Source organism: Salvelinus alpinus, chromosome 4, assembly GCF_045679555.1.
Source record: "Salvelinus alpinus chromosome 4, SLU_Salpinus.1, whole genome shotgun sequence".
Lineage (NCBI taxonomy): Eukaryota > Metazoa > Chordata > Actinopteri > Salmoniformes > Salmonidae > Salvelinus > Salvelinus alpinus.
Genome location: NC_092089.1, coordinates 59508527 through 59524636, shown reverse-complemented (window position 1 = coordinate 59524636; position 16110 = coordinate 59508527). Strand labels below are relative to the sequence as shown.

Sequence of the window (16110 nt, the reverse complement as noted above, 5' to 3'; positions counted from 1 at the left end):
GTTTCTTGGTTAGTGACTATTTATATCTTTATTTGGTCGAATTTGTGATAGCTACCTATGCAGGAAAAAAATGGTGGGAAAAAAAAGTTGTGTCTTTTGCTATGGTGGTTAGCTAATAGAAATACATATTGTGTCTTCCCTGTAAAACATTTTAAAAATCAGAAATGATGGCTGAATTCACAAGATGTGTATCTTTCATTTGGTGTCTTGGACTTGTGATTTCATGAACATTTTATTATATGATATCCCTGTCGCTTTAGGCTAGGCTATGCTAGTCATCTTTTTTGATGGGGGGGGTCCCGGATCCGGGTTTGTGACTCGTTAGAGGTTAACTTCTTATGGCTGGGGGCAGTAATGAGTAGCTTGGATGAATAAGGTGCCCAGAGTAAACTGCCTGCTACTCAGGCCCAGAAGCTAAGATATGCATATTATAGTAGATTTGAATAGGAAACACTCTGAAGTTTCTAAAACTGTTTGAATGATGTCTGTGAGTATAACATAACTCATATGGCAGGCAACAACCTGAGAAAAAATCCAACCAGGAAGTGGGAAATCTGAGGTTTGTAGGTTTTCAAGTCTTTGCCTATCCAATATACAGTGTGAAATTTGGTCCGATTTCACTTTCTAGGGCTTCCACTAGATGTCAACAGTCTTTAGAACCTTGTTTCAGGCGTCTACTGTGAAGGGGGAGAGAATAAGAGCTGATTGAGTCAGGTGTCTGGCAGAATGCCATGAGCTCGGTCAGGCGCACGCCCGTGAGAGGTAGCTGCGTTCCTTTTCCTTTCTAAAGACAAAGGAATTGTCCGGTTGGAATATTATTGAAGATTTATGATAAAAACATCCTAAAGATTGATTCTATACATCGTTTGACATATTTCTATGAACTGTAATGGAACTGTCGTCTGAACTAAGTGTCTGCGCCGTGTGAATTTGGATTTGTGAACTAAACGCGAGAACAAAAAGGAGGTATTTGGACATAGATTATGGACTTTATCGAACAAAACAAACATTTATTGTGGAACTGGGATTCCTGGGAGTGCATTCTGATGAATATCATCAAAGGTAAGTTAATATTTATAATGCCATTTCAGACTTCTATTGAGTCCACAACATGGCGGGTATCTGTATGGCTTGTTTTGATCTCTGAGCGCTGTACTCAGATTATTGCATGGTGTTTTTTCCGCTTTTTCAAAAAAAGCTTTTTTGAAATCTGACACAGTGGTTGCATTAACCTGTTTGGGCTGCAGGGGCAGTATTGAGTAGCTCTGATAAAAGGTGCCCATTTCAAACGGCCTCGTACTCAATTCTTGCTCGTACAATATGCATATTATTATTATTATTGGATAGAAAACACTCTCTAGTTTCTAAAACCGTTTGAATTATATCTGTGAGTAAAACAGAACTCATTTGGCAGCAAACTTCCTGACCAGGAAGTGGAAAGTCTGAAAACGATGCTCTGTTCTAGGGTCTGCCTATAAATGGGCATGATACGTATTAGTATACATGCACGTCATACACCTTCCACTAGATGTCAAGAGGCAGTGAGAGAAGAAATGGAGTGTTTATCTTGGTCTGAGGTGGAATAAATGCTCTTGGCATGACGTGTCACCCATTTCCTGTTTTCTGGAACGCGCGAGAAGGGACCTGGTATTGCCTTCTGGAAAGCTGTCGTTATAGACGGCTACTATCTCAGGCTTTGATTTTATTTGATAAATGTGACAATATCATCGTAAAGTATGTTATTTCAATATAGTTTTATTAGATTATTGAAATTTATTCGGGACGTTAGGCGTGTTGCGTTGTGTGCCTTTGTTCAGGAAGGAGAGCTTCAAATCAAATCAAATCAAATCAAATTTTATTAGTCACATACACATGGTTAGCAGATGTTAATGCGAGTGTAGCGAAATGCTTGTGCTTCTAGTTCCGACAATGCAGTAATAACCAACAGTAATCTAACCTAACAATTCCACACTACTACCTTACACACACACACAAGTGTAAGGGATAAAGAATATGTACATAAAGATATATGGATGAGTGGTGGTACAGAACGGCATGGCAGATGCAGTAGATGGTATAGAGTACGGTATATACATATGAGATGAGTACTGTAGGGTATGTAAACATAAAGTGGCATAGTTTAAAGTGGCTAGTGGTACATGTATTGCATAAAGATGGCAAGATGCAGTAGATGATATAGAGTACAGTATATATACATATGAGATGGGTAATGTAGGGTATGTAAACATTGTATTAAGTGGCATTGCTTAAAGTGGCTAGTGGTACATTTTTACATAATTTCCATCAATTCCCATTTTTAAAGTGGCTGGAGTTGAGTCAGTATGTTGGCAGCGGCCGCTAAATGTTAGTGGTGGCTGTTTAACAGTCTGATGGCCTTGAGATAGAAGCTGTTTTTCAGTCTCTCGGTCCCTGCTTTGATGCACCTGTACTGACCTCGCCTTCTGGATGATAGCGGGGTGAACAGGCAGTGGCTTGGGTGGTTGTTGTCCTTGATGATCTTTATGGCCTTCCTGTGACATCGGGTGGTGTAGGTGTCCTGGAGGGCAGGTAGTTTGCCCCTGGTGATGCGTTCTGCAGACCTCACTACCCTCTGGAGAGCCTTACGGTTGTGGGCGGAGCAGTTGCCGTACCAGGCGGTGATACAGCCCGACAGGATGCTCTCGATTGTGCATCTGTAGAAGTTTGTGAGTGCTTTTGGTGACAAGCCGAATTTCTTCAGCCTCCTGAGGTTGAAGAGGCGCTGCTGCGCCTTCTTCACAACGCTGTCTGTGTGGGTGGACCAGTTCAGTTTGTCCGTGATGTGTACACCGAGGAACTTAAAACTTTCCACCTTCTCCACTACTGACCCGTCGATGTGGATAGGGGGGTGCTCCCTCTGCTGTTTCCTGAAGTCCACAATCATCTCCTTTGTTTTGTTGACGTTGAGTATGAGGTTATTTTCCTGACACCACACTCCGAGGGCCCTCACCTCCTCCCTGTAGGCCGTCTCGTCGTTGTTGGTGATCAAGCCTACCACTGTAGTGTCATCCGCAAACTTGATGATTGAGTTGGAGGCGTGCATGGCCACGCAGTCGTGGGTGAACAGGGAGTACAGGAGAGGGCTCAGAACGCACCCTTGTGGGGCCCCAGTGTTGAGGATCAGCGGGGTGGAGATGTTGTTACCTACCCTCACCACCTGGGGGCGGCCCGTCAGGAAGTCCAGGACCCAGTTGCACAGGGCGGGGTCGAGACCCAGGGTATATTCAGTAGTTCCTCCCGACTGTATGTAATGAAACCTAAGATTACCCGGGGTACCGATGTAAGAAATAACACGTAAAAAAACAAAATACTGCATATTTTCCAAGGAACACGAAGCGAGGCAGCCATCTCTTTTCGCGCCACTTGGCTAGTGTGCTTGCTAATTCAAGAGGGAAAAAGGACGTTCTAAAACCAAACAACGATTGTTCTGGACAAAGGACCCCTTGTACAACATTCTGATGGAAGCTCATCAAAAGTAGGACCCATTTTATGATGCTATTTCATATATCTGTCGAACATGTTGTACTAGTAGTTTGCCCCCAGATTTTGGGCACTCTCTCGCTATAACTAAGCTGGATGTCGTAATGAAGTTATTTTTAGAATTCTAACACTGCGATTGCATTAAGAACTAGTGTATCTATCATTTCCTATACAACATGTATTTCTTAGTAACGTTTATGTATAGTTATTTGGTCAGAATATGTGAGTGGCAGAAAATTTCCGGACGTTGTGGTAAAAAGATGCTACGTTAGCACAATGTATAACCACTGATTTCAGCTCTAAATATGCACATTTTCGAACAAAACATAAGTGTATGTATAACCTGATGTTATAGGACTGTCATCTGATGAAGCTTATCAAGGTTAGTCAAAAATTACATATCTTTTGCTGGTTTGTTACGATCGCTAACTTTCGCTGCTGGTAAATGGCTTGTGTTTCTGGCTATTGTGGTAAGCTAATATAATGCTATATTGTGTTTTCGCTGTAAAACACTTAATAAATCGGAAATATTGGCTGGAATCACAAGATGCCTGTCTTTCATTTGCTGTACACCATGTATTTTTCAGAAATGTTTTATGATGAGTAGGTATTTGACGTTGGTGTCTATAATTACTCTGGCTGCTTCGGTGCTATTTCTGACGGTAGCTGTGATGGTAGCTGCAATGTAAAACTGATTTATAGCTCAAATATGCACATTTTTCGAACAAAACATAGATTTATTGAATAACATGTTATAAGACTGTCATCTGATGAAGTTGTTTCTTGGTTAGTTTGGTTGGTTCTTGGTTAGTTAGGTTGGTTTTGTGCATGCTACCTGTGCTGTGAAAAATGTCTGTCCTTTTTTGTATTTGGTGGTGAGCTAACATAAATATACGTGGTGTTTTCGCTGTAAAACATTTAAAAAATCGGACATGTTGGCTGGATTCACAAGATGTTTATCTTTCAAATGCTGTATTGCACTTGTTAATGTGTGAAAGTTAAATATTTCGAAAAAATATATTTTGAATTTCGCGCCCTGCACTTGTGCTGGCTGTTGTCATAAGTGTACCGACGTCGGGCTTGCAGCCCAAAGAAGTTAAGGAGAAGTTTATCTATAATTCCATGCATAACACTTGTATATTTTATCAATATTTATTATGAGTATTTCTGTAAATTGATGTAGCTCTCTGCAAAATCACCGGATGTTTTGGAAGCAAAACATTACTGAACATAACGCGCCAATATAAACTGAGATTTTTGGATATAAATATGAACTTTATCGAACAAAACATACATGTATTGTGTGACATGAAGTCCTATGAGTGTCATCTGATATAGATCATCAAAGGTTAGTGATTAATTTTACCTCTATTTCTGCTTTTTGTGACTCCTCTCTTTGGCTGGAAAAATTGTTGTGTTTCTGTGACTAGGTACTGACCTAACATAATCACTTTTTTTAAACAAAATGTTTATCTTTAAAATGGTGTATAATACTTGTATGTTTGAGGAATTTTAATTATGAGATTTCCGTTGTTTGAATTTGGCGCCCTGCACTTTCACTGGCTGTTGTCATATCGATCCCGTTAACGGGATTTTGGTCGTAAGAAGTTAACATGTTCAGTGGAATAGATCTTTTTAAAAAGAAAAATAAATTAACATTAATATTACTGGTCTGTTTTTACTAAGATTCATAATGTTTTTAATGGATATAATTTATTGAAAGTATCCATCCCAAAAATTCACACTACTTTAAAAGTAACCTGGCTATAGTGACGTTAGAATATAAAATAAATATTGGTTGGCTTTCTTTTTTTGCTTGCAGGAAATATTTATTCTTGGATCATTTTCATCACCTTAATTATAATACTATTACAAACCCGACATTGATAGCCTATGGGAATGCTTTCAATAACTTCAGGGGAACACTATAGACAATAATACATGAACACTATTTAAATTCATAAGAATACTATAGAGATACTGCATAATATTTATACTATTGAAATCTTATAGGATATTTTGAAGTTATTATAGGTAAAAAAAAATACATCCTGTAGAGACTCCTAAAATCATTATATAGTTTTTCCAAAGCAAAATAATTGTCACGATCTTTCAAAATCGAACCCAGAAGCAGACCAGGACAAGGAGAGTAGGAAGAAGGTGAGTATTTATTTATTTATAAGGTGAGTTGATGGGAGTAAATAGGTGAATCCAATGGGGTAGCGGAATCCTCCGACGACCAGGCGGGAATGGGGTAAATGATCCGGGTGAGTAGGTAGAGGATGAAGAAGCCCAGAGCTGGGCCGATTGGTACTCTTATTCTGCGCACAAACAGGACAAGCGGCAACAAACCTCCGGGTATCTTCTCCCATAGCAGGCCACCAAAATCGTCTGCGCAGTAGCGCCATAGTCCGAGCAACGCCAGGGTGACAAGCTATCTTGCTGGCGTGGGACCACTGAAGGACAGCAGAACGGACCGACTCAGGCACGAACAACCGACCGGGTGGACCGTTACTGGGCCCGGGCTGCGTCCGAAGGGCCGCCATCACATCCTCCTCAATCCTCCATGTAACGGCTCCCACGACAACATTCTGGGGAAGAATCGTCTCAGTCTTGGCCCCACTCTCCTCCGTCTTGGAGAACATCCGGGACAGGGCGTCCGCCTTCCCGTTCTTCGACCCAGGTCGGAACGTCAGGGAAAAATTGAAGCGTCCAAAAAACAAAGCCCACCTGGCCTGACGGGAGTTGAGACGTTTAGCCGATTGCACGTAAGCCAGATTCTTGTGGTCAGTCCAGACCACAAACGGTTGCTCCGCTCCCTCCAACCAGTGACGCCACTCCTCCAAGGCAAGCTTCACAGCGAGAAGCTCCCGGTTACCCACATCGTAGTTTCTTTCAGCTGGAGAAAGATGACAAGAGTAGAAGGCGCAGGGATGGAGTTTACCGTCAGTGGAGCTACGCTGGGACAGGATGGCGCCCACCCCCACATCAGACGCGTCCACCTCAACAACAAACTGACGGGAAGTGTCAGGTTGAGAGAGAATCGGGGCGTTGGTGAATCGGCTCTTCAAGTCCAGAAATGCTCGGTCTGCCTCAGGAGTCCAACAGAAATTTCTGGTGCAAGACGTCAGGGCAGTTAAAGGGCCGGCTGTAATCACGGATAAACCTCCGATAGAAGTTCGCAAACCCCAGGAATCTCTGGAGCTGCTATCTCGTACCGGGCTGGGCCCAATCCCGAACCGCCCGAACCTTCTCTTGGTCCATCTTGATCTCTCCCCTGGAGATGATGTACCCGAGGAAGGACGTCGTGTGGGTGTGAAAATCACACTTCTCAACCTTCACGAACAGACGGTTCTCCAATAACCGCTGCAGGACATGCTTGACATGCTGAACGTGGCTAGAAAGCTCCTTCGAGAAGATGAGGATATCATCCAGGTAAACGAACACAAAAATACCAATCATATCTCTCAGAACGTCATTCACCATACTTTGGAACACAGCAGGAGCGTTGGTCAGTCCAAACGGCATCACCTGGTACTCAAAATGTCCCATCGGAGTATTGAACCCAGTCAACCACTCGTCCCCCTCTTTGATCCGAACCAAATGATAAGCATTACGTAAATCAAGCTTCGTAAAAACCATAGCACCCTGTAAGGAATCGAAAGCCGAGCTCATCAAGGGCAGGGGATACTTGTTCTTGACCGTAATATCATTCAAACCCCGATAATCAATACACGGTCGAAGAGAGCCATCCTTCTTGCTCACAAAAAAAAATCCTGCTCCCAGAGGTGATGACGAGGGCCGAATGAGACCTGCAGCTAGAGACTCCTTGATGTAGGTCTCCAAGGCCTCACGTTCAGGTCGAGAGATACTGTATAACCGTCCCTTGGGAAAGGCAGCTCCAGGAAACAGATTAATCGCACAGTCATAAGGTCGGTGGGGAGGAAGGGACAGAGCCTTCTGTTTACTGAATACTTCACCCCACTCGTGATATGTTTCTGGAACCAGGGACAAATCAGGAGGAGCAGAGTCACTGACCTGACTGGAAACAGCAGGAGAACAGGCAGTCCTAAGGCAGTTAGCATGACACTCAATGCTCCAACTAGTTACCTTACCCGTCACCCAATCAAACGAGGGATTGTGTTCCTTCAGCCAGGGGTAACCAAGAACCAGAGGAACATGGGGCGAGGACAGAATGAAGAAGGAGATAAACTCTGAATGATTCCCCGACACCAACATCTTAACCGGTTCAGTCCTCATAGTGATCCGTGCCAGACTACTGCCGTTCAGAGTGGTTGCTTCAATGGCTTCCGGCAATTGCTCCTTGGAAAGCCCCAGCTGTTCCACCAAGTCGGCATCAATAAAGCTGCCATCGGCACCTGAATCGATAAAAGCGTTCATCTCTAAGCTCTGATCCTTATTCATAAGGGTCGCAGGAAAACGGGGTCTGACAGGATCCTTGAGAGGTAGCGAGCCGGGCCGTTTAACGGGCGCTGTGGACAAGCGGAGATGTAATGTCCCGGGCTACCACAGTAGAAACAGCTGTTGGTCTCACGTCTACGTTGGCGATCCTCCTTAGTTAGCCTGTGTCGCCCCACTTGCATTGGTTCAGAATCTGGTGGCAAGACCCCTCCACTAATCCCGTGTGGGGAATAACGATCAATGCGTTCTGGTTCACTTCCTGAACCGAATGGTACCCGAGTTGCTGATTGATTGGATGGGCCCCACTGCTTCTCCCTCCTTCTCTCTCGGACTCTATTATCGACCCGAATAGATAAAGTGACCAAGCTGTCTAGGTCACTAGGCTCTGGATAGGATATCAGCTCGTCCTTGAGTTGCTCCGACAACCCCTGGTAAAAAGCCGCTTGTAGTGACTCCTCATTCCAACCACTCTCCACAGCCAATGTCCTGAACTCGATCATAAAGTCTGCCACACTGCGAGCTCCTTGGCGAAGAGTGAACAAACGTTTAGCTGCGTCCTTACCTCGGACTGGATGGTCAAAAAGCTTTCTCATCTCTCCTGTGAACTCCTGGTATGAAGCCATGCAGGTCCCCTGTCGTTCCCAAACGGCTGAAGCCCATTCCAGAGCTCTTCCACGCAGCAGTTCAATAACAAAGGCTATCCTAGCCTTGTCAGTGGCGTAAGAATGGGGCTGCAGATCAAACACTAACCCACACTGCATAAGAAACGAACGGCATCTTCCCAAATCCCCTTCATATTTATCAGGCGTCGGTACCTTGGGTTCACGGAAGGAAACCGCTCCAGACACGGCAGGTGAGATGGGTGAAACAGGTGGTGAATGAATCGCCGGCGAACTGAGCTGATCCTGGATTTGTGTCAAGCTAGCAGATAAGTTCTGGATTGAACCCGCTATCTCCTGTAGCGCCGTCTTGTGTTGTCCCAATGTCTTCCCCTGCTCGGTAATGGCATGGCAAACGGAGTCCAGGTCCGCTGGGTTCATCCTTGGCCGGATCGTTCTGTCACGATCTTTCAAAATCAAACCCAGAAGCAGACCAGGACAAGGAGAGTAGGAAGAAGGTGAGTATTTATTTACAAGTGAATGTGAATGGGTAGATATATCCAGGTGGCGTAGCGGGCAGCGGTGGTGAGTTGATGGGAGTAAATAGGTGAATCCAATGGGGTAGCGGAATCCTCCGACGACCAGGCGGGAATGGGGTAAATGATCCGGGTGAGTAACTGAAGACAAAACAAACGGAGGTAAGTTTAAGGCAAGCAATACGTAAAAAACAACAAAACAAATTCTATCCAACTTGAGGCTGATACTATGGCACAACATACTGTTCATGGCTAACGATCCGGCAGGGAATGGATGTCAGGTCCGGGCTTATGAAGAGGAGAGATGATGATCAGGACCAGGTGTGCAGATAGCTGATGGGATACAGGTGCGGGTAATCAAAACTCCCAACTGGCTACATTGCCCGGCAACCAGACAGGGTGCGTTCCAGGACGCCGGAAAAAACACTCCAGGACAGAACACAGGAAAAAACCCGACTCAGGAAACGGGATTCGTGACAATAATATAACATAGCATACTATAAGCTAACTATAAGGTATTATAAAAAATGTACAGTTTCTTACAGAAAAGCTATAGTGCTTTTTTGTAAGGGTATGGCCCTCCAGGACCAGAATTGGCCAATATAAGAATGCCTTTGACAAAGGAAATCACATGCTGGTGACATGATGTCAAAAGTCTAAATATAGTTACAGTACTGTAGGTATGTCATTACTGTGTTTGTCCATCTATTGAATGCTACAAGGACATTCTGTTACGTGGCTGTACTGGATGCGAAGTCAGGTGCAGGAGTGCAGTGTATAGTAACAAGCACACTTTAATAACGTTCCACATAAAAAGTACTAAAAACAAACAATGTGCTCAAAAACAGGAACATAGAAAATAAAGCGCGTAACTAAACCACATAACATCCAAACAATTACACACAAAGACATGATGTGAAGGGCCTCCCGGGTGGCGCAGTGGTCTAGGGCACTGCATCGCAGTGCTAGCTGCGCCACCAGAGTCTCTGGGTTCGCGCCCAGGCTCTGTCGCAACCGGCCGCGACCGGGAGGTCCGTGGGGCGATGCACAATTGGTCTAGCGTCGTCCGGGTTAGGGAGGGTTTGGCCGGTAGGGATATCCGTGTCTCATCGCGCTCCAGCGACTCCTGTGGCGGGCCGGGCGCAGTGCGCGCTAACCAAGGGGGCCAGGTGCACGGTGTTTCCTCCGACACATTGGTGCGGCTGACTTCCGGGTTGGAGGCGCGCTGTGTTAAGAAGCAGTGCGGCTTGGTTGGGTTGTGCTTCGGAGGACGCATGGCTTTCGACCTTCGTCTCTCCCGAGCCCGTACGGGAGTTGTAGCGATGAGACAAGATAGTAATTACTAGCGATTGGATACCACGAAAATTGGAGAGAAAAGGGGATAAAAAAAATAAAAAATAAAAAAGACATGATGTGAAACAGAGGGCTAAATACATGTAGATGATTAGGGGTAATGAAAACCAGGTGTGTATGGAACATTGCATCATGTATGGAACATTGCATCATGTCAGAGGTAGAACTGTGTTAGAGCTGTCAAATCCACAATGGTTGGGTTGTGCTTCGGAGGACGCATGGCTTTCGACCTTCGTCTCTCCCGAGCCCGTACGGGAGTTGTAGCGATGAGACAAGATAGTAATTACTAGCGATTGTGAACCAATATATTTGTGAACAATGGACATTGCCATTGTTCACAAATTCGAAAACTGGAATTTGAGATGTAATCTACACATTGATTAGGCTGATAGAAATCCTCATTATTTAATTTCATGATTTTTAATTTGAGTATCATTATTTCTACATAGCCTACACTTTCTCGTTCAGAACTTCTGGGACGGTGTAGCTTTGTGACAATGATCACAAGAGTTGTTTACCGATTTGATATCTCCAACGCAGTTGCACCTCCGACACCGCCAAAACATCAGCTATGCAGGTGTCGGCTATCGCCGGTAAACGTTTGATATGATTAAATATAGGCCAAGATAAGAAGTTATATGGCTATGGCTTGTAGCCTGCATTCATGGACTGATTATCCATGTGTTTACTCTGGCATTGTGTAAAATGAAATGTGAGCTCATGCGTTACCAATATGTTTTTCCTTGACCTTCCCTGCTTAGCTGTGCCAAGTGAATAGCCAAATAAATCAGGACCCTGGTTCACCCGGCGGCACAGCCATTTGGAGGGACCAAGAGCTCAGCTCACTCCATTACTTTGCAGTTCATTTCCCAGTGTCACCTGGTCACGACACCTCAATAGATTTCTCTGCATTTTTCTTCAACTTGATTAACTTTGATCTTGATATGACTAGATTAATTTGCTCCCCCACCACATAAGCGAGGATGTAAGAAGAATGAACGAGAGCAGATAAATCTGGTCCTGTGAGGTGGATTGATTGCTGAACTGGTGTCACTTCAAATGGAGACAAATTATTAGTTCTGCTAGAAGAGCACAGGGAGCATCTTCTAGCATCTTTCCCTCCAAGATGGTAAGTTTACCACTCTAGATATTCTGTATTCCAAAGTGTGTTCTGTGTACCATTGTGCCGTGTCTAATCTGTGTTACAGAGATGTGTCCTACCACTGTCATCTGCAATGTCATGTTACATCTCAACAGTAGACAAACACTAGATGAAAGAGTATGTGGTCTAGTCTGTCAGTGGAAGGCACAGCACGGCTATACTGTAGAATAACGTCAGAGAGAGCTTTCATGTTTATATCATTGACTCTGCAAAAATCAACATTGAGTCCTCAAAGATTATAGGGAGATTGGGAAGTAAGAGAAGAACGAGTAATCTGTGCTACTTTCTATACATTTTGAGTTCATGAGTTTGATGACAGGGTATCAACCTTCAAGCTTTGTCCTTTTCCTTTTTATATACTATATATAATATATATATTACTTTTTTAATATTTTTTTTTCAAACCAGTTACAAACATACACATACAAACAACAACTTGCAGACGCATATTAACAACGACTACATCTCATCTTCCCAGACTCACATGCTCACACCCCATCCCTAGTGCCTGCATTATTGTTTGCCATATATTATTGTTTGCCATATGGCCTTAAATTATACCAATTTGTTTTTCCTCGGTCGCCCGTGCTATTTCAATAATACAATAATAAATCATTAGATTTTTCCATTGTGTTAATGATGGCGGGTGGATTTCCAGATTTTTTGTATACGTTTTTTCAAGATGAGTGATGAGAAGAGAATCGTCCAGCCCTTTGAGTATCTCATTACACCCGTCCCTTTTTCAGGACCCTGTCTTTCAAAGATCATTCGTAAAAATTCAAATAACTACACAGATCTTCATTGTAAAGGGTTTAAACACTGTTTCCCGTGCTTGTTCAATGAACCTTAAACAACTAATTAACATACACCTGTGGAACAGTCGTTAAGACACTAACAGCTTACAGACGGTAGGCAATAAAGGTCACAGTTATGAAAACTTAGGACGCTAAAGAGGCCTTTCTACTGATTCAGAAAAACACCAAAAGAAAGATGCCCAGGGTCCCTGCTCATCTGCATGAACGTGCCTTAGGCATGCTGCAAGGAGGCATGAGGACTGCAGATGTGGCCAGGGCAATAAATTGCAATGTCCGTACTGTGAGACGCCGAAGACAGAGCTACAGGGAGACAGGCAAGACAGCTGATCGTCCTTGCAGTGGCAGACCACGTGTAACAACATCTGCACAGGATCGGTATATCCGAACATCCCACCTGCGGGACAAGTACAGGATGGCAACAACAACTGCCCGAGTTACACCAGGAACGCAGAATCCCTCCATCAGTGCTCAGACTGTCCCCAATAGGCTGAGAGAAGCTGGACTGAGGGCTTGTAGGCCTCATGGATGTTCATGGACATCCTTTTCTGACTCAAATATGAATTTCTCAAGGTTCCTCTGATGTCCAGAAGAGTTCAAATTGAAATGTTGTGATATTTAACTTTTAAGTTGCATGTATATGGAACAATTTAAAAGATTTGACTGAGTTACAGTTCATATAAGGAAATCAGTCAATTGAAATAATTAAATTAGGCCCTAATCTATGGACTTCATATTAGAGATATGCATCTGCTAAATAAAGGTTTTAAAAAAAGTAAAACAATCTGTTGGTCACAGATACCTTTAAAAAAGTTAGGGGTTTGGATCAGAAAACCAGTCATTATTTGCTGTTGCCACCACTTGCCTCATGCAGTGTGACACATCTTCTTCACAAAGAATTGATCAGGCTGTTGATTGTGGCCTGTGGAATGCTGTCTCTCTTCTCTTCAATGGCTGTGCGAAGTTGCTGGATATTGGCGGGAAATCATTTACTTGGTGCGTTTATATTTTTGTTCAGTGTATTTGAAACGATCAACATTGGTCAGTCCAAAATTGCTTTTGAATTACTCTGTCATGGAAATAAACGTATTTCCTGTCACCAAGTCATTTATGGTTTCTACGCCTTTTGTTTTCCATGTAGACCAATTTATTGGTGAATTCTGAAAAGCTATCCAAGGGTTGTGTTTTTAGGGAGTGATATTGGTTCTTGTAGAATAAGTTTCATTGTCTTCCACATTGTTATAATGTTCTTAACAAGAAGTTGTTAATGTTCTTAGCTTCATCCTTTTGAAAATAAACACGTAAAAAAGATTATGGGGATGAGCATTGTCTTTTTCCACCAACACCAACAACATCCCCAAAATTATGGCTTATCTCATAGTCATCAACGTGACATATACAGTTACAAGCATAGAGTGTGCTGTACGGACTTCAACTCATTCAGATGCATTCAACTTTCCAGCGTTTCAAAGCAGACAAAGGTTATTGCTGCCTCGAGGGTCTCTTATGCCCAAAGCATAAGGGGGGGAAGTGACCCTGAGCTGGCATACAAGAGTGCCTCCATTCAATGGGAAGAAATGGACTGTGTGATCAGTGTTAAATGTCTACTACGGCCCTAATGGTCTTGCTGTGAACCTGCTGGAACCCTGACGTTGACGTGCTGCATATTCATGCGAACATGCCTCCCACCATACGGACACATTAGCTCAGGCCGTGCCAATGCCCTCTAATCCTCAACTCTATGCCTGATCTTTCAGGTTCACTGGAGCCCAGCTGGCATCCACAAGACACCAAAATGAATCTACATGTTAAGAAACTGCATGGACCTGGGTAATGAATTACTTTCTAAGCAGCTTGAAGCTGTCAGCGAGTGCGTTTAGTGTTATCACGTTTCCTAAGTTATCCAGTTTCCTCTAAGGATTACAGTAGGGACAACTGCTATAAGTATTTAAAACTGATTGTAATTAAACTTTGGTGCATGGAGCACCGGTGAGAAAAATTGGATACATTTGAATTCCCCACGTCGATTGATTCTGGGTCTCTTCATCAGTGGAGGCTGCCGAGGGGAGGACGGCTCATAATAATATCTGGAAGGGAGTCAATGGAGTGGTATCAACAACATGTAAACCACATCTTTGATGTGTTTGATACCATTCCATTGACCCCATTCCAGCCATTATTATGAGCCGTCCTCCCCTCAGCAGCCTCCACTGCACTGCATGTACAATTGAAGTCAGAAGTTTACATACAATTATGTTGGAGTCATTAATTAAAACTAGTTTTTCAACCACTCCACAAATTTCCTGTTAACAAACTATAGTTTTGGGAAGTCGGTTAGGACATCTACTTTGTGGATGACACAAGTCATTTTTCCAGCAATTGTTTACAGAGAGATTATTTCACTTATAATTCACTGTATCGCAATTCCAGTGGGTCACAAGTTTACATACATGAAGTTGACTGTGCCTTTAAACAGCTTGGAAAATTCCAGAAAATGATGGAATGGCTTTAGAAGCTTCTGATAGGCTAATTGACATCATTTGAGTCAATTGGAGGTGTACCTGTGGACGTATTTCAAGGCCTACCTTCAAACACAGTGCCTCTTTGCTTGACATCATGGGAAAATCAAAAGAAATCAGCCAAAACCTCTGAAAAAAATTGCAGAGCTCCACAAGTCTGACTTATCCTTGGGAGCAATTTCCAAACGCCTGATGGTACCACGTTCATCTGTACAAACAATAGTACGCAAGTATAAACACCATGGGACCACGCAGCCGTCATACTGCTCAGGAAGGAGACACGTTCTGTCTCCTAGAGATGAAAGTACTTTGGTATGAAAAGTGCAAATCAATCCCAGAACAACAAAGGACCTTGTGAAGATGCTGGAGGAAACAGGTACAAAAGTATCTATATCCACAGTAAAACGATTTCTATATCGATCCTGCTGTTTTAATCATCTTCTTGATATGCCATAACTCTCAACTGGATGGATTATCTTGGCAAATGAGAAATGCTCACTAACAGGCAGGTAAACTAATGTGTGCACAAAATGTTAAAGAAATAAGTGTTTTGTGTATGGAACAATTCTAGGATCTTTTATTTCAGCTCATGAAACATGGGACCAACACTTTAGATGTTACGTTCATATTTTGTTCAGTGTAGTTCAAAAAGTATATATAGTGTCAAAAAGCTGTTGACAAGTAATCTAAAGCCTTGTTCACACTGCAGGCACTAATGCTCAAATCAGTTTTGTTTTTCAAATCCATTTTGGTATATTGACTGTCCAAACAGCAAGTTTATAATCGGATGTGTGTGTGTGTTCAGACAGGAGTCATTTGTTGACATGGCTATGCTAGTTATCATAGTAATGACGGGTGTGTGCGCACAGTGGTGTAGGCTGATTGGTGGTGGTGCTATCACTCAGAAGTGATGTAGCAAGCAAGCTAAAATGACAACAATGCCTGCCATGGATGTTTCCCTGTTGCTTTTGAAGTTCAAAATCATAGTGTAAGAATACTTTTAAAGCATCAAAGGATAAAATTATCTAACTTTCAAAACGATTAAAGCATCAAAGGATAACATTATCTAACTTTCAAAACGAGTCCTAGGTATGTTTCGCTTTCTAGCACATTTACTAATTTGTTTGTAAACAATTAACATGCTAGTTGGCTACCACATGTTCTTGTCAAAATGACAACAGAGTAGCT

The 16110-nt window shown here is 43.0% G+C and overlaps 1 long non-coding RNA gene across 1 annotated transcript; it reads right to left on the bottom strand.

Moving 5' to 3' along the window:
* Window positions 1–9048: 9048 nt before the first annotated feature.
* LOC139572504 (uncharacterized) lies at window positions 9049–9413 on the bottom strand. Its single transcript, XR_011674438.1, has 2 exons — window positions 9320–9413; window positions 9049–9217 (listed from the first exon to the last, which is right to left on the bottom strand). It is a non-coding gene; the product is annotated as an uncharacterized lncRNA (long non-coding RNA).
* Window positions 9414–16110: the final 6697 nt, after the last annotated feature.